This window comes from Capra hircus (genome assembly GCF_001704415.2).
Source record: "Capra hircus breed San Clemente chromosome X unlocalized genomic scaffold, ASM170441v1, whole genome shotgun sequence".
Classification (NCBI taxonomy): domain Eukaryota; kingdom Metazoa; phylum Chordata; class Mammalia; order Artiodactyla; family Bovidae; genus Capra; species Capra hircus.
The window spans coordinates 29,056,402-29,080,437 of NW_017189516.1; positions in this window are offsets into that span (position 1 = coordinate 29,056,402).

Consider the following 24,036-nt stretch of genomic DNA (forward strand, 5'->3'; position numbering starts at 1 on the left):
TAGCACACAAACACACACATACACACGTGCTCAGACATAACTGCATGGCTTTTTCAGGCTGCCGTCTATGGGGTCGCACAGAGTCGGACACGACTGAAGTGACTTAGCAGCAGCAGCAGCCTCTGCTATTTCTATTTCTCTTTCCTTTTAATATAAGTATATTGAGAGTAAGCTAGATAATTCTCTAATAAATATTGGTATTATTTATTTGTATATAACAAGTGGCTTATTTTGTTAACAAATCCTTTGAACCTGAGACGAAAGTGAAAACTTTTGGCAAAACACCACAACATCCATATGAGATCCACCACAAAGAGACCTATAATCGAATTAGCACAAGTACATTTAAGTAAAAAATCAATCCACAGAAAAGGAAATTCAAATGGAAAAAATGTTCAGTCATATGAGAAATTAGGAAAATTTGAATTAAAACACATATTTTTATTCATCAGATAATACATATGTCTAAAGATTGGTATTATTTAGTAATAATAAGAACAGAAATAGCTACATCACTCATTGCTAATAAGAATGTGCCTGAGAACATCATTGGACAATATTTGATAGCATTAAAATTAAAAAGAAAGTGCCAATTTATTCAAAATTAACTTATAGATTTAATGTAATACCATGAAAAACCTAGATAATAATTTGTATAAATGGACAAGCTGACTCCAAAGCACAAATAAAAATGTAAAATGTCAAAATCGTCAAGGCAATCATGAAGAAGAAAAGCAATTGGAAAGTTTTCATTACCAATCAGTCAGTTAGTTCAGTCACTCAGTCGTGTCCGACTTTTTGCAACCCCACGAATAGCAGCACGTCAGGCCTCCCTGTCTATCACCAACTCCCGGAGTTCACTCAGACTCATGTTCATTTAGCTGGTGATGCCATCCAGCCATCTCATCCTCTGTAGTCCCCTTGTCCTCCTGCCCCCAATCCCTCCCAGCATCAGAGTCTTTTCCAATGAGTCAACTCTTCTCATGAGGTGGCCAAAGTACTGGAGTTTCAGCTTTAGCATCATTCCTTCCAAAGAAATCCCAGGGCTGATCTCCTTCAGAAGGACTGGTTGGATCTCCTTGCAGTCCAAGGGACTCTCAAGAGTCTTCTCCAGCACCACAGTTCAAAAGCTTCCATTCTTCGGCGCTCAGCCTTCTTCACAGTCCAACTCTCACATCCATACATGACCACAGGAAAAACCATAGCCTTGACTAGACGGACCTTAGTCGGCAAAGTAATGTCTCTGCTTTTGAATATACTATCTAGGTTCATCATAACTTTTCTTCTAAGGAGTAAGCGTCTTTTAATATCATGGCTGCAATCACCATCTATAATAGAAACTAAAAAAATAAACTCCAAATGTCAGAGACCTAAATGTTAAAGGCAAAACAATGAAGTTTCTGAAATAGCACTATCCAATACAGCTTTCTGAGATGATGGAGATACTGTCTTTCTGTGCTAACACAGTATCTACATGTGGTTATTGAGCACTTGACACTTGGCTCCTGTGACTGAAAAACTGGATTCTTAATCTTATTTAATTTCAATTAATTTCAATTTATATAGCCACACAGGGCTCCCATATTAACAATGCAGTTCTGAAAGGTAACATAGAAGAATATCTGTGATAACTATTTGATATGTTAACTTGATTAGGCTGAACTAGAGTTTCAAAGGAGATTCTCTGGCTAAAGTGAGGAAATGGAAGGGAAGCAACAGCCATTTTGTAGCATGCTCAGGTCTAATCTGGGTGCTGTTGTAAAGGGATCTTTAATTTTTTTTTAATTTTGTATTGGAGCAGAGTTGATTAAGGAGAAGGCAATGCACCCCACTCCAGTACTCTTGCCTGGAAAATCCCATGGGTGGAGGAGCCTGGTAGGCTGCAGTCCATGGGGTCATGAAGAGTCGGACATGACTGAGTGACTTCACTTTCACTTTTCACTTTCATGCATTGGAGAAGGAAATGGCAACCCACTCCAGTGTTCTTGCCTGGAGAATCCCAGGGACGGGGAAGCCTGGTGGGCTGCCATCTCTGGGGTCGCACAGAGTCGGACACGACTGAAGTGACTTAGCAGCAGAGTTGATTAACAACGATGTGTTACTCTCAGGTGTACAGCAAAGTGATTCAGTTATACATCTATTTATTCTTTTTCAAATTATTTTTCCACTTAGGTTATTACAGAACATTGAACACAGTTCCCTGCGCTATATAGTAGGTCCTTGTTGGTTATCTATTTTAAACATAGTAGTGTGTACCGTACATGTCAATGCCAAATTTCCAGTTTATGCCTCCCTTCTCCTTTCTCCCTGGTAACCAACCGTAAGTTCATTCTATAAGTCTATGCTTCTGTTTTGTAAATAAAATCATTTGTGTCACTTTTTAGATTCTGCATATAAGCAATATCATATATTTATCCTTCTCTATCTGACTTATTTCACTTAGTATGATAATCTCCAGGTCCGTCCATGTTGCCACAAATGGCATTGTTTCATTCTTTTTAATGGCTGGGTAATATTCTATTCTATATATGTACCACACCTTCTCTATCCATTTATTTGTCAGTGGCCATTTAGGTTGCTTCCATAGCCTGATTATTGTAAATAGTGCTGCGATGAACATAGGGGTGCATGTGTTCTTCTGAACCATGATTTTCTCTGGACATACATCCAGCAGTGAGATTGCTGGATCATATGGTAGCTCTACTCTTAGTTTTTTAAAAACCTCCATACTGTTCTCTATAATGGTTGTATCAATTGACAGTGCCACCAACACTGTAAGAGGATTCCTGTAAAGGGATTTTGCAAATGTGATTCAAGTTCATAGTTAGTTGACTTGTTTTTTTAAAATGTAAGTATAATTGATTTAGAATATCATGTTAGTTTCAGGTATACAGCACAATGATTCAATTATATATACATATAATAAATGTATGTATTCTTTTTCAGATTTCTTTCCCTTATGTGTGTGTGTGCGCTCATTCGTGTCTGACTCTTTTGCGACCCCATGGACTGTAGCTCGCCAGGCTCCTCTGTCCATGGAATTTTCCAGGCAAGAATACTGGAGCATGCTGCCATTTCCTACTCCAGGGGATCTTCCTGATTCAGGGATTGAACCAAGGTGTCCTGCATCTCCTGCATTGGCAGGTGGATTCTTTACCACTGTGTCACTTTGGAAGCCCCTTTCCCTTACAGGTTATTATAAAACATTGAAATATTGAATATAGTTCCCTGTGCTATACAGTAGGTCCTTATTGCTTCAGCTGACTTTAAGTTAATCAAAAAGGACATTACCTTTGTGAACCTGATTTAAACAGTTGGAAGAGCTTTAATAAAGGGCTTTAAGTCTTTCTTGAGTTCAGCAACTCCAAATGGCACCCGGGTCTGCAATGGCTCTTGCATTTCTCCTAGGTGTTCCTTCCTAACTGCTGCCTGTGGACAATAAACGTAACTCAGGCTGTGCTGTCCAAGACTGTTAGAGATCTGCCATTCTACCTTCTTGCCTGTGACTGAGCTTCAGCCGGTGCCCATAACGGGCCAGGCTGCTCATGGTCCTACCTTCCCAATTGCCTGCCCTACAGATTTAGGGTTTGCTTAGCTAGTCCCTACAAAACACACTAACAATAAAGAAAATCACTGGATAATTGCCACCTATTACAATTAGGAACCTCTCTTTATCAAAAGACAGTGAAGAAGCACAGCCCAGATTGGAGGAAGATATTTGAAATATATACATGTCATGTCTCAGTTCAGTTCAGTTCAGTCACTCAGTCATGTCTGACTCTTTGAGACCCCATGGACTGCAGCACACCAGGCCTCCCTGTCCATCATCAACTCCTGGAGCTTACTCAAACTCATGTCAGTTGAGTTGGTGATCCCATCAAACCATCTCATCCTCTGTCATCCCCTTCTCCTGCCACTTTCAATCTTTCCCAGCATCAGGGTCTTTCCCAGTGAGTCAGTTCTTCACATCTGGTAGCCAAAGTATTGGAGTTTCAGTTTCAGTAACAGTCCTTCCCATCACTATTCAGGACTGATTTCCTTTAGGATGGACTGATTGGATCTCCTAGCAGTCCAAGGGACTCTCAAGAGTCTTTTCCAACACCACAGTTCAAAAGCATCAATTCTTCAGTGCTCAGCTTTCTTTCTAGTCCAACTCTCACATCCATACATGACTACTGGAAAAACCATAGCTTTGACTAGATGGACCTTTGTTGGCAATATCTCTGCTTTTTAATATGCTATTTAGGTTGGTCATGTCTAGAATATATATATATTTTTAAATGCCTCCAGAGATAGGGACTTTAAAGAAGTGATAATGTTGAAAGGAAGTCACTAGGATGGGCTCTCATCCCATCAGATTGTGTCCTTATAAGAGGAAATTCGGACACAGACACACATGGGGAAAGACCATATGGGGACACAGGGAGAACAGGATCATTTGTATGCCAAAGAGAGAGGCCTCAGAAGAAACTAACCCTTCTGACATGAGGATCTTGGACTTGCAGCTTTCAGAGCTGTGAGCAAATAAACTGTTGTTTAAACTGAAAACAACCAAACAAGAAAACAAAAGAAGCCTCCTAGTCAATAAGAAACAGATGCTCCATTTCTTTTTTCTTTTCAATGTATAAAAGATTTTAACAGTCCATTCACAAAGGTGCTCAGTTAGAACCACAATGAGATACACACAAACCAAAATGGGTAAAATCAGAAGCAGAAGAGTAAAGTTTAAAAACATTATAGTACCATGTGTTGACCAAGATGCACAGCAACTGGAAACTTCTTATGCTACTGATAGAAGTATAAATAGTAAATTTGTTTTTGAAATCATAACAGAGGGGTGTGTTTATGCTTGTTCAGTTTATTAATATCAGAATTGTTTATCTATGATTAGTGCTTTTTCTGTTCTGTTGAGAAACTTTACCAACTCCAGAATCATATATTCGTATACTCATTATATGCTCCAATGCCTTTTCCAAGACGCTTTATATTTTAAGCATTAGTATTTAGGTCTATGATCCATATCAAATTAATATTTATATATGTAGGAGGTAGAGGTTAAGAATCATTTTTTCCCATACAATATTCAGTTGCTACAGACCCATTCAGTTATTGCTCATTGAAAAGACTCCCATATCCTCCATCAAATTACATTGGCATCTCTAGTTCCTTGTACCTTAAACTAAAAATAAAAGTTGCATGATACATAGGATTGTCTCATTCTTTGGTAAAATAATTTTTTAAAGTTTGGATATTTTAGTACAAGAATCTAGAAAGATATAGAAGTTACACACTGAACATTGAACATCAGTTTCCTTGAAGGAATGGAGGAGCAGATTATAAATTATTTCTTTGTATGCCTTAGTATTACTTGATTTGTTGTTATGTGGTGTCTCTTTACTCTTGTAACTTACAAAAGTTTTGATAAAATGATAAGGCAAGACAAATCATTAGAAGCAACACAAGGAATGTGATCTTTTCCTCTTTTGAAATGTCTCTTCTGGGGCCTAACATCTACCTAGCATCAAAGATGATTTGTGTTTCTGTCCTGGTTGCCACTCTTGTCATCAAATAGTGGGATCACGTGACGGTCTTCTTTGCGACTCCAGTGCAGCCCCTTCCAGTGCCATGGAAGGTTGCAAACAGATGAAAGACAATAAGCAAAGCAGGGGTTTCTCCTCAGTTTGGCTCCTCAGGTGACATTTGTGAATTAATTCTTTTATGGTAAATAATTATTTCTTTTGCATGAATGCTAGATCATTATATGCCCTCTTTCATTTTAAAATCTCATTATTAATAGGAGTACAAACCTTTTAAACTAGATACAGAATAAGATGAGTTCAAAAGGCTAGCTTTGAAAACGAGCTCAGCCATTAACATAGACTATACTGCTTATAATCTGAAAACCATGCTGAGGATTCATCTATTTCTCTCTTTTAACTTTTGCATCTAATTAATCTTTGTCTGAAGGGCATATTCCTGGTATTCACAAGCATGCCTCAGTGGGGCTAATGTGCAGCAGAGTGACCTTGACTGAGAAAACAATCTTCACCCAATCTTTTTCCAGCCAATTATCTCCAAAGGTACAGAGAAGGAGTATTTATTATGCTCTCCTCTCTCACAAGGGAAGAACATCGAAAAATTAATTTTGTTTCCCTAGGAGATATTATAAACCTTCACATAATATATCATGAAAGGGCAAAGTATTGTTGACATGATTTCAATATATCTCTGAATTTTCAGGCAGCCCTAAGGGGATCTCCAAATACTGCTTAGTTGTCTTTAATGTGTGCCTAGTAAACAGGAAACTCCTAGAATGAAGACCTAAATATTGATATGGGAGCCTTTTTAAACACATGTGAAATTTTTACATATGTGGTGTAGAAATTGTACTAATGAGCACTTAACCAAGTGGCATTTGGGGCCAACAAACTCCAACACCTGTAATGCTATGCTTCTGACTTATAATTGTCACCAACACTAGGGACACGAAAAGGTAGAAAAAAATGTTGAAAATCCATAGCCTGGTGAATTTTTTTTTTTAGATTAAGAGAAAATTTTAAAATCTATTTACCAGACTATAGTCAAGTCTCTAAAAAGTACAGTTAGATCATGGAAGGTCCCAAATGTCTTGGTTTAGAGTCTGTGGTGAGTCCATATGCTGATGTCATAGATCAGATATTGCCACAGATTCCCCAAAGGAATTTGATAAAATTCAATATCTTGTACTGGTAAAACTCAGTGAAAAAGTAATAAAATAATCATAGGAAATCATATTGTGCCAGGTACCATTCTATACATTTTGCTATTTTTTGAACACATAAATTACTTAATCCTCAAAGCCACATGTCAAAAATATTTTAGCATTTGGTAGTTTTATGGAGCAGACACTTAAGTATAGCCAGAGCAGAGGATACAGAAAGGAAGCAGCTGAGGTTGGAAATGAAAGCAGGGGTTATATCATGGAAGTTCTTGAATGTCTTGCTAAAGAATTACACTTCATCTCATGCAAGTAGAATGAGTTCAAACAGGAGTGTGACATGATCAGAAGGATATTAAAGAAAAATGAATCCATGAAAGGAGAAATGCCATATAAACATCACTATAGATGCCATATGGAGAAGGCAGTGGCACCCCACTCCAGTACTCTTGCCTGGCAAATCCCATGGACAGAGGAGCCTGGTGGGCTGCAGTCCATGGGGTTGCTAAGAGTCAGACACGACTGAGCAACTTCCCTTTCACTCTCATGCATTGGAGAAGGAAATGGCAACCCACTCCAGTGTTCTTGCCTGGAGAATCCCAGGGATGGGGGAGCCTGGTGGGCTGCCGTCTATGGGGTCACACAGAAGTGACTTAGCAGCAGCAGCAGCATAGATGCCACAAGGTGGCTCAGATGGTAAAGAATATGCCTGCAATGCGGGAGACCCAGGCTTGATCCCTGGATCAGGAAGATGCCCTGGAGAAGGGGAAGGCAACCCACTCTAGTATTCTCACCTGGAGAATCTCATGGACAGGGGAGCCTGCCAGCTACAGTTCATGGGATTGCAAAAAGATGGACATGACTGAGTGACTAATACATACATACATACATAAATGCCACAAAGACATTTGAAAAAACTCAGTCTCTAATGGTGATAACAATTTTAATTAAATCATAACAATCATTAATAGTACCTATATAATACATGAAATATCATTTTTATTAAATATATGTTGTACAACTATATATTGCACTATGAGAGTTGGACTATAAAGAAAGCTGAGTGCTGAAAAATTGATGCTTTTGAACTGTGGTGTTGGAGAAGACTCTTGAGAGTCCCTTGGACTGCAAGGAGATCCAACCAGTCCATCCTAAAGAAAATCAGTCCTGAATATTCATCGGAAGGACTAATGTTGAGGCTGAAACTCCAATACTTTGGCCACCTGATTCGAAGAACTGACTCATTGGGAAAGACCCTGATGCTGGGAAAGATTGAAGGCAGGAGGAGAAGGGGATGACAGAGGATGAAATGGTTGGATGGCATCATCAACTCAATGGACATGAGTTTGAATAAGCGCCAGGAGTTGGTGATGGACAGGGAAGCCTGGCCTGCTGCAGTCTATGGGGTTGCAAAGAGTCAGACATGACTGAGCAACTGAACCGAATTGAACTGATATTATGCCATATTATATGATACACAATTAAGCATTTATTTAGCAATTCTTATGAACCAATTTAGCAATTACTATTTTTATATTTTTAACATATTTTGATGAATTTAATTTTGAAAAAGTCCTTTGAGGTAGTGTTATTATTGCCATAATATTCAGAGGAAGAAATGAGCATGAAAAGTTTCAGTAGCTTGTCCAAACAAGTACATATTACACAGTAAGTAAGTGGCAGACCCAGAATCTGAGCCAGAATGATGTATACCTCAAACCAAAGGCCAGCATCATGTTTAATAGTGAGAAAATCAACAAATTCCTATTAAAGCAAGAACAAGGCAAAAATATCCATTATCATCAGAAATTATTATGTTCTGCTTGCCAAGATGTTAAGTCGCTTCAATCACGTCCTACTATTTGCAACCTTATGGACCGTGGCCCTTCAGGTTCCTCTGTCCATGGGATTTCCCAGGCAAGAATACTGGAGTGGGTTGCCAATTCCTCCTCCAGGGGATCTTCCTGACCCAGGGATCAAACCCATGTCTCTTGCGTCTTCTGCATTGGCAGGTGGGTTCTTTACCACTAGTGCCACCTAGGAAGCCCACAATGTTCTGGAAATACTGGTAATATAAATAGACAAGAAAAAGAACTCAGAGGAATAAATGTTGGAAGAGAGAAGGTGAATTTTTTTCACAGCTTTTCTTTTTTGGCTGTGCCACATTTTTTCTTTCTTTCTTTTTTTTTTTTTTTTGCAGGATCTTGTGCAGCATACAGGATCTTAGTTCTGCAACCAGGGATCGAATCCATGCCACCTGCATTGATAGCACGCAGTCTTAACCACTGAATCACCAGGAAAGTCCCCGAAGGTGTGTGGTTTTAAGTCACTAAATTGGTGGCAATTTGTTACTACAGCAGTAAGAAACGAACACAGAGCCCAATAAGAGAGTTCCTAAAATGAACGTGTAGCCAACAGTGTCACGTGAGGCTAAAACAGCAAGTCTGAAGTCTTTGCATTTAGCAACATGGATATTACTGTTGTCTTTAGTGAGAGCCTTGTTAGTTGAGTGATGGGACCAAAAGCCAGAAGGAAGCAGATGGAGAGAGGAGTGGGAGGACAGGAAAGTTCTATATTCTGGAATCACAACTGGAAAGAAGTGAGGATCTGAGGAGGCAAGGAGAGTTATTTTCCATTTGTAACACTCTGTATTAGAATAGAGAATAATTCTTGTCTTCTGTTTAAAAAATAGTGAAAAATGTCTAGTTTTATATGGTATAAATAAAAAATTATTTAAATAGCAAATGAAGAATAGAGTGGATAGGAAAATTTAAAAGCATAGGGATAAACTAGGAGGTTAAAACAATAGTGTAAGTGAGCAGTTATGACTTCAGTTGAGCTAATAGCATTGATGGAAGAAAGGAAGAATAAATATAAGAGATATTAAAGATGATCTTCTTTTCCCCATCAAGTTATAAATTCATGAAGGTAGGGATGTTTCATTTATATTTCCTCTACCTTCCTTTGCCCCAGTGGGATCCAGGATCTACAGACAAGCTCCCCCTTTTTAACCCAGACATTTGCTCAGCAGGAATTTCTGTGTGTTCCATCCCATGAGAGATATAGGGTGCAGGATTAATAGAATGTTGTCCATATCTGTGGATCTGTGGAACTGAGGTCCAACCGGAGCTGCTGCCGTACTTTAGAAGTATTAGTTAGTGAAAAAGGAGACTAAGCTAGGACAGGAAAGTCTAGGAAAATTAGAGGTTTGCCTTAGCAAGGATGGCTAGACAGAGAAATTGACGGTCCTAAGGGTGTTGCATGTTTAGACTACAGGGGAGCAAAACTTGCCACTCCAAAGTATCTCTTTGCCATGAGGAATATTTCAAGCTGAAAATAATCAAAGCCCCCCAAACTCAGAAAGAAAGTTTGATTTTCCCCCTGAGGTGAGGTGAGGTAAAGTTGCTCAGTCGTGTCCGACTCTTTGCAACCACGTGGACTGTAACCTACTAGGCTTCTCTGTCCATGGGATTCTAATTGCCTAAAAAGAATGAAGATAGAAGGCTTGGTCCTAGAACAGAGCTATCATTTCTGCAGAGAATATGGTCTAGGTGCAGTAGGGGAAACTCTGCTGCTGCTGCTGCTAAGTCACTTCAGTCGTGTCTGACTCTGTGCGACCCCATAGATGGCAGCCCACCAGGCTCCCCCGTCCCAGGGATTTTCCAGGCAAGAACACTGGAGTGGGTTGCCATTTCCGTCTCCAATGCATGAAAGTGAAAAGTGAAAATGAAGTCGCTCAGTCGTGTTGGACTCTTAGCGATCCCATGGACTGCAGCCTACCAGGCTCTTCTATCCAAGGGATTTTCCAGGCAAGAGTACTGGAGTGGGGTGCCATTGCCTTCTCCGAAGGGAAACTCTAGGCAGGGCCTAAAAATCAGAGTCCTCTCTATGTCCCATTGTACCTCTGCAAGGCCCAACTAATACTTACTTACCAAACTTTTGCTTTTTAATCTCCAAGCGAATTGCCTTTCTCCCCTTTGAAGTCCCAAACCATTAACACCCAACATCCTCTTTTGTCTTTAGCTGAAGACGATATTTAAGATGAGAGTGTTAACCATTTTGGTGAGTTACTCAGTTTTCCTGGGTCTCTCCCACGTATCTTCTTCTTGTTCTTTAGTCTCTAAGTCATGTCTGACTCTTCAACTCCATGGACTGTAGTACATCAGACTACTCCATGCCTGGGATTTCCCAGGCAAGAATACTGGAGTGGGTTGCCATTTCCTTCTCCAGGGGATCTTCCCGACCCTGGGATCGAACCACTGTCTTCTGCATTGCAGGCCAATTCTTTACCACTGAGTCACCTGGGAAGCCTTTTCTCATGTATAAAGTAAGGTGAAGTCGCTCAGTCTTGTCTGACTCTTTGTGGCCCCGTGAACTGTACAGTACCAGGCTCCTCCATCCATGGGATTCTCTAGGCAAGAATACTGAAGTGGGTTGCAATTTTCTTCTCCAGGGGATCTTCCCGACCAAGGGATTGAACTCCAGTCTCCCGCATTGCAGGCAGATGCTTTAACCTCTGAGCCACCAGGTAAGCCCCTCTCTCATGTATACATGTTATTAAACTTCTGTGTGATTTTCTCCTGTTAATCTGTCTCATGTTAATTTAATTCTTAGACCAGCCAGAAGATCCTAGAAGGGTAGAAGAAAATTTCTTCCTCACTGACAAAGCATTCTAACTTTGGAGACCTGGGTGGTGGGGTTAGCTGGATGAAATTTAATGGCATCATGTTTCTGAACACTATCCACTCAATCTCAGACCTCAGGTAGTGGTGGAGGATACAGGAAGTGAGGTTCATTAACTTCAGAGAAGAATTTGACAAGAGTTTAGCATGAACTTAACCCAGTTAAGTGATAGATAGATTCAGGGGGAGATGGTGGAGCTATTTTGGCCAAGTTATTATAAAGGAAATCAAACCTTAATATTCATTGGAAGGACTGATGCTAAAGTTGAAGTTCCAATACTTTGGCCACCTGATGTGAAGAACTGACTCATTGGAAAAGACCCTGATCCTGGGAAAGATTGAAGGCAGGAGGAGAAGGGGGCAACAGAGGATGAGATGGTTAGATAGCGTCACCAACTCAATGGACATGAATCTGAGCAAACTCCAGGAGATAGTGAAGGACAGGGAAGCCTGGTGTGCTGCAGTCCATGGGGTCGCAGAGTCAGACAACAACGTGACTGAACAACAACAATTGTGTAGGAAATGGGGGAAAACATACATCCCTAGCATACCTGACCCTTAGTGTATTGAATCAAAACTTAATTCTAAGTTCTTCTTGTTGATGAGCTGGAGCTTCAGATACTTATGGCATCTGGAATTCCCTCAGGGCCTAAGACATGACCTCACAGGTAGTCACCAATTTCTGCCACAATTCATTCCTGCATTTCTAGGAGCAGAGCATACAGTCCTAAAACAGGTCACGTTTATCCTTAAGGAACAATGAAATCATTGGGATTGTGTTTCTAACCAAGAATATAATATAAAATAAATTATAAACATAAACAATAGTATGCTATAAAAGCCAAGATGTAACAACTACAGACCTCTGTAACAATTTAAAAGAGTAAAATTATGTGTCAAGTCTTATATAATGGGCAGAAATATATTTGCACATTGATTATGCAAAAGGGACTCTGATGTACCATAAAGACTACATATAGCACATAAAACTACAGCTCTCATGAATCATGAATTTGACCAAAACTATTATGCTAAGTATAACTAACATTAAACATTTACTTAAAAATGTCATGTGTCTTCTTAAAAAAATTCAAGGGCTTTTTAAGAGATGGTTTTGCCAACATCCCTTTGAAGAGATTGCATCCAACTCTTTGTGACCCCATGGACTGTAGCCCACCAGGTTCCTCTTATACATGGAATTTTTCAGGCAAGAATACTGGAATGGGTTGCAATTTCTTCCTCCAAGGAACTTTGCAATAGTAATGTGTTGAAGATTATTTCACTGTCCTTAAGGATGCCATAATAACAGTAAGGTGATATTGTTTAATCCAACATACATTTATCATGTCTATTAAAAGTTGGGCCCTGTGTTGGGTACTAGAAACATAATGATGATAGAATATGCCTTTGTTCACAGTTCCTCAGAGTTGGCTTCTTCTGGTTACCTGTCCCTTCAGAGCAATGATATTGTAGTACTCATTTACATCTCTCTCTACCCAGCTAGGCTGGGAGTTACTTGAGAACAAGAACCTCCTTTCTTTATCCACACATCCTTAACTCTTAGCAATATGCCCCCTCGAAGAGTAAAAGTCAATGACTTTTTTTTTTTTTTTTTTTGGTAGAAAACTACTGGATATATATTGCCTGTGATGATTTTCTTTTCTTTTGAAATTCAGGAGGGATTCAACATGATTGATTTTACCTACCCCTAACTCGTCTTAGGCTATTCAAAGGTATAATGCCAACTGTTCAGTCTCTAACCAGATATCAGACCAAAGTACTGATGATAGGAGAGAGAAAAAAAAAACAGAAATGGTTGTTAAAGGGCTCTTTCTTAGTGCTACAGCTACAGAGAAGAGAAAGCTATTGACAGCTATTAGGAGGACTTCACACTTCATTGGAAAACCATAAAAAACAATTACCACATCTTTGGCACAGATTTTTCAAGAGGAGCTTCAAAACATCTCTCACAGAATTGCTAAGACAGGCATAAAACTGGAAACCCATTGTCTGCTCTTTCTGACATTATACTTGGATTTTGATGGTAAGACTCCTAAAGACTAGGTAAAGTGAGAGAAAATTGAAGCATGGATGTTAATTAGTAAGTAAGTTTTCCTGGGGCTCACCAAAAGATAGAGACTGCCATAGAATAAGTGCATCCCTTCCAGAAAAAAAAAAAAATAGCGGGCTGTCAATAATTAGAGCAACAATGTTAAGCAAGGCTTGATGAAGGGTAAAAACTGAGTTTGAACATGGGAAGGGATTGGCAGAGGTGAGGACCTCAGTATAGACATGGATTTATAGGTGACCCTCATGTTTCCTAGTCAGTGAGAAAGCCAACTTGCATGCAACAGATTAGGTATGTTATTCACTAATAGGTTAGATTCATAAGATGGGGCAAAATCAACAGAAACTTGAAACAGGTTCCTGAGTTGACTCAATATTTTCCTTGATTAACAATAATATTCCAAGTGTGGACTGGATAAAGAGCAAGGCTATGTGGGACTCTTGGGCACAAAAGCCTTTCTGTATTCCCCATTCCTTTGATTATTGGCTTCATCCAGGCTTCATTACCTTTCCTGAGTTCCAACAGGCAAATTCAAACAATTGCTTATCAGGGAAGGGAGGGGACAGAAGAGGAGGGAGAAACAGTCAAGAGAAACAATAGCACAGACTTGGGATAAATTCCTGGTTCCCCCTCAAGGGACACATAACAATATCTTCTAGCTGTTTTGCAGATACTGAAACCCCCACTAGATGGGTGAAGTTAACTCTACGTTGCCCACAAGCATGCAGACCCCAGACACATTAGAACCAGAAGGCTGATGATGCTGACTCCCACTTACCTCACCACCAACCAATCAGAAGAAAGTCCACAAGCTGATCACGCCCCCTTTGAACCATTACTACAAAACTCCTCACTACTCACTCCAGGTCAGTTTGGGACACGCAGTTTTAAGGGTATTAACTCACCTTTCCCCACCCACCCTTTTCCTGGCAACGCACTAAAGCTATTCTACTTCACCCAAAACTCTGTCTATGAGATTTAAATCAGTGTCAGAGTACAGAGGCCAGATTTAGCTTCAGATTCATTGTTAATATAAAAAGTACATTTCTGGCAACCAATTTTTGTAATGAAAGTTCCAATTCAAATATCTTCTAACCATCCCTCCTGCATATATCAATTAAAATTTAGTTCTTAAGCATAGCCAATGACAACTCATATGAGTATACACATACTGAAATATGTGTGCTGATCTTCCCCATTTGTGGGTTAATGAGGTTACAAGCCTTCTTAGCATCAGACTCAACAAAAATTCCAAGAATCTGAAAAAAAAAAAAAAAGTAATGAAATATGGACCAAGGAATTTCCCTGATTTTCCTTCCAATTTGGGCAAGCCTACACATAGAGCTTCTAGGATCCTCAGTTCAGTTCAGTTCAGTTCAGTTGCTCAGTCATGTCCGACTCTGCAACCCCAAGAACCGCAGCACACCAAGCCTCCCTGTCCATCACCAACTCCCGGAGTTTACTCAAACTCATGTCCACTGAGTCAGTGATGCCATCTAACCATCTCATCCTCTGTCATCCCCTTCTCCTCCTGCCTTCAATCTTTCCCAACATCAGGGTCTTTTCAAATGAGTCAGCTCTTCACATCAGGTGGCCAAAGTATTGGAGTTTCAGCTTCAACATCAGTCCTTCCAATGAACACTCAGGACTGATCTCCTTTAGGATGGACTGGTTGGATCTCCTTGCAGTCCAAGGGACTCTCAAGAGTCTTCTCCAACACCACAGTTCAAAAGCATCAATTCTTCTGCACTCAGCTTTCTTTATAGTCCAACTCTTACATCCATACATGTCTACTGGAAAAGCCATAGCCTTTACAAGACGGACCTTTGTTGACAAAGTAATGTCTCTGCTTTTTAATATGCTGTCTGAGACCCAAGGATGGTATTAAAATGAATATGAGAATTCCAGTCTAAGCTCTGGAGATTAAAAGTGGCATCTATTCCTGGGGGCAAGACAATTTATCTCATTATAAATCAATGGAAGTGTTCTTTAAATGAAATTCCCACCAATTCCCAGCCTTTTGTGGCCTTTGAAATTCTGGGCAGTTGGATAGTTAAATGTTGTTGTTCAGTGGCTCAATCATGTCAAACTCTTTGCGACCCCATGGACTGCAGCACACCAAGCTTCCCTGTCCTTCACTATCTCCCAGAGTTTGTTCAAACTCATGTCCATTGGGTCAATGATGCACTCTAACCATCTCATCCACTGTTGCCCCCTTCTCCTCCTGCCCTTAAATAATCACTTAGAATAAAAGGAAGCTACATATAATACAGTTTCGGCCTTTTCTCCCCAGGAGTAAAAAATGCTGGGCTGCTACACACAATATTCATCATATTTTGGTCTCTGGAACTCTACAAGTATGCTTAGCACAACAAATCAGGTTATGTTTTTTAAGCTATAAGAAATGGTAGATAACACGGAAATAAAGTCCACCATAAAATAAGCTACAATCAGACAACACTATACTAAAAACAGTCTATTATGTCTCAAGGCTCCAAATACTTGCTTTGTGACTTTGAATTTTTTCAACAAGCCTGCTCATTTCATTCTGAAAATAGATGCTTAGAATGAGAATGTGCCAATGACATATAGGGCATTGTTAGGAAGAAATTTTCCTCTACCCTTCTAGGTTCTTCTGGCTGCTCTAAAAGTTAAAATGACATGAGATAGATGAACAGGAGAAAATCAAACAAAAATTTAATAACATGTATACACGAGAGAAACTCAGGAGAATTGAATAATTCTCCAAATAGCCAAAATCCTCACCTTAAATATCATCTTCAGCTAAAGACAAAAGAGGATGTTGGGAGGAGTGTTTTAAAACTTCTAAGAGGAAGAAGACAATTCACATAGAGATAGAAAAGCTAAACCGTTAGCTAAACAGCTGCTTGTTGGGCCATGGAGAGACAGGGGGATCCAGAGAGAAATTTTAACAGACTTTGCTAGGTTCCTCCTTGTCCACCATACCTAATTCATATCATAGTTGATCACTCCCTTCCTGGAACATTATTTTAGGCAGTTAGGAAGAAGGTTAAAGGTTCTTTTTGAGTCTCTGAATCTTAAAAATAATCATCCTAAATTAATACTCATACCAGAGACACAATTTGGAGGTGGCAAACTTTGCCCCCTTATACCACTGACCTTGACACTTAGTAAGTCACCAAAAAAGCAATTTAGTAGAGTATGATGTACAAAATCAATCTTCCACAGGAGCCAAAAATGAACATGGCTCAGAAGATGTGCTGGCCTCCATTTTTCCTTTACTTGCTGGGTACCTATTAATGCCTCACTGTAATATAAATGTAAATGTCAGTTGGATGCTACATAAATTAGCATTTGTGGTTCTACATTTATATTTTAACACACATACAAAATAAAATCGAAAATCATCATGTCTAGCCTCTTTTCAAAGAATAGAATGAACTCAGAAAGTTTTACTCTACTCTCTCATTTTCATATTACTGTATTTTACCTCCCTCTTGTTTTAAACACCCCAAAGTTAGTCTTTTTTTCTTCTTTCTCTCAATTCTCTCAATTATTCTGTAATTGTTTAGAATTACTATCATCCTTACCAATATCTTTGCTCACCATTGTTTTTTGTATCCTACACATTCCTTCTGGATAATTGTTGAAGCATTTTCTTTTGTTCTTTCAGCAAGGTTCTGTGAATAGTAAACTTTCCTGGTTTTCATGTAACACTAATGCCTTTTTCTGACATGGAATTCTAGTGTACCAAATACATACTTTCAACCTCAAAAATTTGGAAGTGCTATTCTTCTGACATGACAGACCAAAAGCTTGCCATCTATCTTGCTAGTTAAGGCTCTCCTCTCTCCTTGACTACTTTTAAATTTTTTTCTCTCTCTTTGTTATTCTACACAAAGATTACAATGTATCCAGGTACTGAGTTTAAAAAAAATTCTCCCTGGGACTTAGCATGCAAATTTAATTTGTATTTCTATCTTGACTCAACTAATGAGACTTATTTTCTTAATTTCCAGTAGATTGTTTTTTTCTGATTATATATTTGTTGTATTTTTGCAATGGAACAAAAGAATGTTTGTTGGCTTTGTTTTATTTTTTATATATGGAATTAACTGAGCTTTTTGTTTTGTTTTGTTATTCTTCATAAAACAACGTGCATGTGTGCTCAGTTGCTAAGTCCTGTTCAGCTCTTTGTAACCCTATGGACTGTAGCCCTCTAGGATCCTCTCTCCATAGGATTTCCCAGGCAAGAATACTGGATCGGGTTGCCATTGCATACTCCAGGAGATCTTCCCAACCCAGGGATTGAATCCTCATCTCTTGCATCTCTTGCACTAGCAGGCAGATTCTTTACCACTGTGCCACCTGGGAAGTCTTCATAGACCAATACAAGGTTGTTTTTTTTTTTTTTTTTTTTATGGCTGCTTAATGGGTTCTAGAAAAGGTTAATTTTGTATTTTCACAATAGAGTTTGATATATGTATATTAGATCTAGCTCTTTAATTGCATTTGGACTTTATATCATCAGAAAACAAGTGGGGTATACTTAAATTGGATAATTTGAAAGTAGTTTAGTAAAGTGAAAGTGAAAGTTGCTCAGTCACGTCAGACTCTGCATGGACTACACAGTCTATGAAATTCTCCAGGCCAGAATACTGGAGCGGGTAGCTGTTCCCTTCTCCAAGGGGTCTTCCCAACCCAGGGACTGAACCCAGATCTCCCAATTACAGGCAGATTCCTTACCAGTTGAGCCACCAGGGAAGCCCATGAATACTGGAGTGGGTAGCCTATCCCTTCTCCAGAGGATCTTCCTGACCCAGGAACTGAACAAGGGTTTCCTGCATTGCAGGCAGATTTTTTGCCAGCTGAGCTACCAGGGAAGTCAAAGGGATATACAATGGTATATGCAGAGTAGAGGGAAAGCAAAAAAATAGAGCAATAACTCAAATAGTTGAGGGGCATGTCATTGCCATGTATTGGCTGGAAGGTAAAGGAGAAGGAGCAGTTACAGAACTTGAGATGTTCGGCATCATTCCATTTCTATGGGATGAGGCAAAAGTTTACCTTCTGCAACTTCTTGCTGACATAGGGCACCATATTCTTTGAGTGGAAGATGTTGACATTGGTCTGTAGAATTTCTTTACTGACAATTTTAGTTGTGTGGTTATGTATTAGGCAGAATAAGCTACAAATATTTTGATGCCAGATGGTTAGATGGCCTCACTGACTTGATGGACATGAGTTTAAGTATTTTGAGGCCAGTTCTTGAAATTGTGATAGCCATAGATTAATCACTGCTCAAGATGGCCTGCTTATGTTATGGTTACAGTCTGGTCACTATGCAGTTAGCCTTTTCCCTCTGGTGGCAGTTATAGTATCTGTAAAAAACTCAGGAATGTGCATCAGACATTGAGTCTGTGACTCTATTATCTTCATCATTACCTGCTTGATCTTGCTCTTTAGTGGCTCTGGAAAGCCTTGGAGACTTCAGCTTTTCTACAAACAAGAGGCAGGGGACACAGAGGGGCCTTCTTACTTGGGGGTCCCATAAAGTTTTGCTTGGTTCCTTTTGTCAGTAGGTCTGATGTCTGGTCTTCTTCAGGGACACTTTCTATGGATATTTTCCCTATGTATGTGTAAAGTTTTACTTTCTATGGATATTTTCCCTATGTATGTGTAAAGTTTTCTTCTTTATTTTCATTTTTTTATAATTTAAATTTTTGTTGAAAATTGAACATTTGAAGTAATATAATGTGGTAACTCTGAAAATCAAATTATTTCCTCTCCCAAGTGTATATCGTTGTTTAATTGTAGTTTTGCTTTTTGTTTTTTAGTAAGTTTTCTGAACTAATTCTGTAAAGTCTGTATCTTTGTCATATGTGGCCACTGAAGACTTAACTTGGTTAGATGAGTACTCAGCTAATAATTGGACAGAGATTTTCTTAAATGCCCGAGGTCAGTTAATCTCTCCCAGTATTTGCTGAGGGCTCTGTGCCTGTGTTGGAATATGCCTTCAATACTTAAGCCATAGTTTAAAACTTTGATTTAACCTTCATTTCCTACCTGTTGCAACCTCAAGATCAGCCAGAGGTGAGAGCTTAAGGCCTCCTCAGATCCTTCCTGTGAATGTGCATAGCCTTGGGTGTGTAAACAGCCTGAGGCATGAAAACAGCTTTAGGCATATGCCAGAACTTATAGATTTTCAGGAATATATCAGAGATTTTGAAAGCCCCTATGGAATTTCATCCCCCAGCTTTTGCTTTCAAGTTTTCTGGTTAGTGTATTGTTTGCCTCTTCTGTTATCCAGTGCCTCAGGCAGCCATGAAACTCAGCAATGGTCTGTAATTGCTTTTTGATAAATGTTCCTGAGTGAAAAAGCTTTTCACACTGGCAAAGTCAGATAAGATACAGACAACTTGCAAATATGGTCTTGTAGGGGACCACCAGGCAGGTCACAAATTGACAATTTGGGGGAATGATGCTTGGGGAAAACTCCAGCCTTATTCCTCTCTCCTATAGTTGCCAATCTTCACCATCAATGTGAGTTGTTATATTTCAAGGCTGCTGTGCTTCTGGAAATCAGAGAATAGGACTGGGAAAAGTTAAAATGTTTCAAGGCCTAGCTATTTTCACCAAGATATCCCAACTGTTTCTCTTTAAGAAATATTCCCTGGGTTGCTACAACCATATAGTTAATTTCCAGAGTTCTTAAAAAGCTGATTTTGATCATTTTTGCCAGTTTTCTCATTGCTTTTATGAAGGAGTGAATTTTTAGAAGTCTTACTTTGCCATTTTTACTTTATAAATATAAATTCACACAATACCCTTAATCTTCCCTTTCTTAAGTAGTATCTACAATCTGAGTAATGATAAATTTAGTATAGTCTTCTTTCCTCTTCATTTCCTTGCTTCCCTTCTACCACGCAATTTTAGTTAATTATACTATATTTTTGTTTACCATTTATAGTTAACTATGCTTCTATGACTTTATTTGCAACTTTAAATTATCTCCTTGGACTCCCAGCAATTACAGATGAAGCAGATATGTGTAATACTGTATAGTTTCTTTCTCCCTCCCCCAATCAATTTTCACTAGTTACATTGTCTTAATTCGGGTTCCCTCAGAGGCAGACCATGTGACAATGATTCAAGTGTAACTTCTTTATTTGTGAAGAACAAGAAATGCATGTAGGGAAGTAAGGAAATATACAGGAAAGGCAAAGCAACCAATACAAGAATTATTATGCCAGTTATTTATGTAAGTGACTACAGCCTAATAATATGAAGAATTTCTGGGAAAGACTGTAATACATATGCCTTGGTGTTGTATGTATTCACCAAATCCATCAATCATTTGTTGAGGGTTTCTCCTGGGGGGATTTTAACTTCATTGTAGTTCTTTTATGCTGCCCTCAGAAAAAAGACACATATATCATTAGATGGAATCAGCTAAGACAAACTAAAGTGATAAAGCTGTAGTGATATAAATGGGGCACTAAAAGAGTCCCCTACATATTGCATCATTTCTCCATTTTTATATAAAACTTTTACATTCTGTTTTATGCTTCCTTCCTCACATGTGTTTTAAGCTTGTTTCTACTGTTAAATATATTAATAATTCATAGGGAGTTCTTTCTCCATAATTTCTCTATTAATCTCTTTATCATCTTAAATTTGTCCTCCATTAATTTCCTCAGGAAGGGCTCATAGCAATGATATCCCTGAGCTCTTGAATGTTCAAAACTTTTTGCTTTTATCCTTTTGTACTTTAAACACAATTTGATTGGATAGAATATTCTTGGCTCACATTTCTGCCAAACTGCTACGAGAAGCTATGAGCATCAGTGATGGTTTCTTACATGTCTTGACTTAACCATTGCACTAAGCTGAATAGTATCTCCCCCAAATTCATATCTACCTGGAACCTCAGAATGTGACCTGATTTGGAAATAAGATTTTTTCAGATGTAATCAAGTTAAAATAAGATCATACTGTATTAGAATGGACCCTATTCCAAAAAGAGATTGGACTGATGGCTATAAAAGAAGACTTAATAAGTTTTAAAGGATTGAAATCATACAAAATATGTTCTCCAACAACAATGAATTAAATTAGAAATCAATAATAGATGGTTTGAAAATTAAAGAAAATATGTGAAAATTAACCAACATATTCCTAAATAATCAATAACCAAGAAATTGCAAAGAAAATGATCTAATAATTTGAGATGATGAAAAATGAAAAGTCAACATAAAAAAATAGCATTTAGAGGAAAATACATGTGTATATCTATACATATTACTTTCTTCAGGGGATCTTCCCAACCCATGGATCAAACCCAGGTCTCCTGAATTGCAGGCAGATTTTTTTACCATCTGAGCCACCGGGGAAGCCTATATATACATATATTTACATTAAAAAAGAATATCTAAAATCAATAACCTAACTTTTCACATTAAGAAACTATTACAATAAGAATAAATTAAGTTCAAAGCAAGTAGAAGGAAATAATAAAGATTAGAACTGATTTGACTGGAATAAGAAAATAGAGAAAATCAATAAAACCATAACTGATTCTTTGAAAAGATCAATAAAATTTACACACTAGCTAGACTGAGCAAGATAAGAGAGAAAACTCAAATTGTTAAAATCAGGCATGAAAGAGGAGACATTACTACTGACCTTATAGAAATAAAAATATTATAATGCTGTGAACTGCTGCATGTCAACAAATTAAACAACTTAGTCGAAGTGAACAAATTCTTAGAAAGATGCAAACTACTGAAAATGACTCAAGAAGAATTAGAAAATGTGAATAGATGTATAACTAAAGAGATGTATAAAATCTAAAAACCTGAATTAGTAATTAATAAATTTCTCCCAGAGAAAAACTCAGCAACAGATGACTTCACTAGTGAATTCTACCAAACATTTAATAAAACATTAACACCAATCTTTCACAAACTCTTCCAAAAAATTCAAGGGGAGAGAACACTTTCAAATCATTTTATAAGGCCAGAATTACCCTGATATTGAGTCCAGACAAAGTAGTCAAATGATATCAGTTCAAGAAATTAATCAGATTAAGAAATTACAAGAACATGGATTAAAAATTGCAGATTAATATTACTTATAAATATGAACACAAAAATCCTCAACAAAATATTAGCAAACCACATTCAGTAACATATAATAAGATTTTACAACATGACCAATGGAATTTATTCCAGAAATGTATGATTGGTTTAATATCCATAAATTAACCAGTATTATACACAATACTAATAGAATTAAGGCCATTAAAAAATAACCATCTCAATATGCAAAAAAATAAGAAGTATTGGGAAAAATATCCAATTCCCTTTTTTGATGAAAACTCTGAACAAACTAGAAATAAAAAGTAACTTCCTCACCCTGTTAAAGAGTATCTGTGAAAACTCCACAGATAATATCATATTTAATGGTAAAAAGACTGAAAGCTTTCTCTCTAGTAACATCAGAAACAATACCAGGATGTCTATTCTTGCCATTCTATTCAACACTGTACTGGAATTTATAGCCAGAGCAATTAGGCAAAAAAAGAAAGAATAAAAGAAAGAGGGGAGGGAAGAAGGAAAGGGGATAGAAAAGAAGTAAATAACAGGCATCTAAGCTGGAAAAGAAAAAGAAAAGCTATCTTTATTAAGAGATGATATGATCTTAGATATACAAAATCCTAAAGAAACCACAAAAAACCTATTAGAATTAAAATAACAAATTCAGCATAGTTTCTGTGTACAAGATCAATATACAAAAATCAGTTGTATTTCTACATACTAGAAATGAACAATCTGAAAAATAAATTTTAAAAAGTTTCATTTACAGGCTTCTCTGTGTCTCAGTGGTAAAGAATCTGCCTGCAACGCAGGAGCCACAGGAGACATGGGTTCAGTCCCTGGGTCAGGAAGATCCCCTGGAGGAGGGCATGGCAACCCACTCCAGTATTCTTGTCTGGAGAATCCCATGGATGGAGAAGCCTGACAGGCTACAGTCCATGGGGTCACAAAGAGTTGGACATGACTGAAGTGACTTAGCTCACAGGATGTACCCACGCACTGGTGGTCCAGCAGACATGGGTTTAATTCCTGTTCCAGGAAGATCCCACATGCTGTGGTGAAACTAAGCCTGTGTGCCACAACTGCTGAAGCCCAGGCACCCAGAGCCCATCCTCTGCAACAAGAGAAGCCACTGCAATGAGAAGCCACGCCTTGTGACTAGAGAGTAGCTCTCCCCATCCCCCGCCCTGCTCGCCACAACTAGAGGAAGCCCTTCAAAGGCAGCAGTGAAGACCCAGAGCAGCCAAAAATTAACATAAATAAATCTCATAAAAAATAAAAATTCCATTTATAAGGCCATCATAAAAATAAAATACTTAGGCAAAATTTAACCAAGCAAGTGGGTAGAAGACTTCTACACTTAAGACTATAAAGCACTGCTGCAAGAAATGAAAGGGAACCTAAACAAATGGAAAGACAGTTGGTGTTCTTGGATTTGAAGACTTAATAATGTTAACTTAATGATAAGATCATGGCATCTGGTCCCCTCACTTCATGGGAAATAGATGG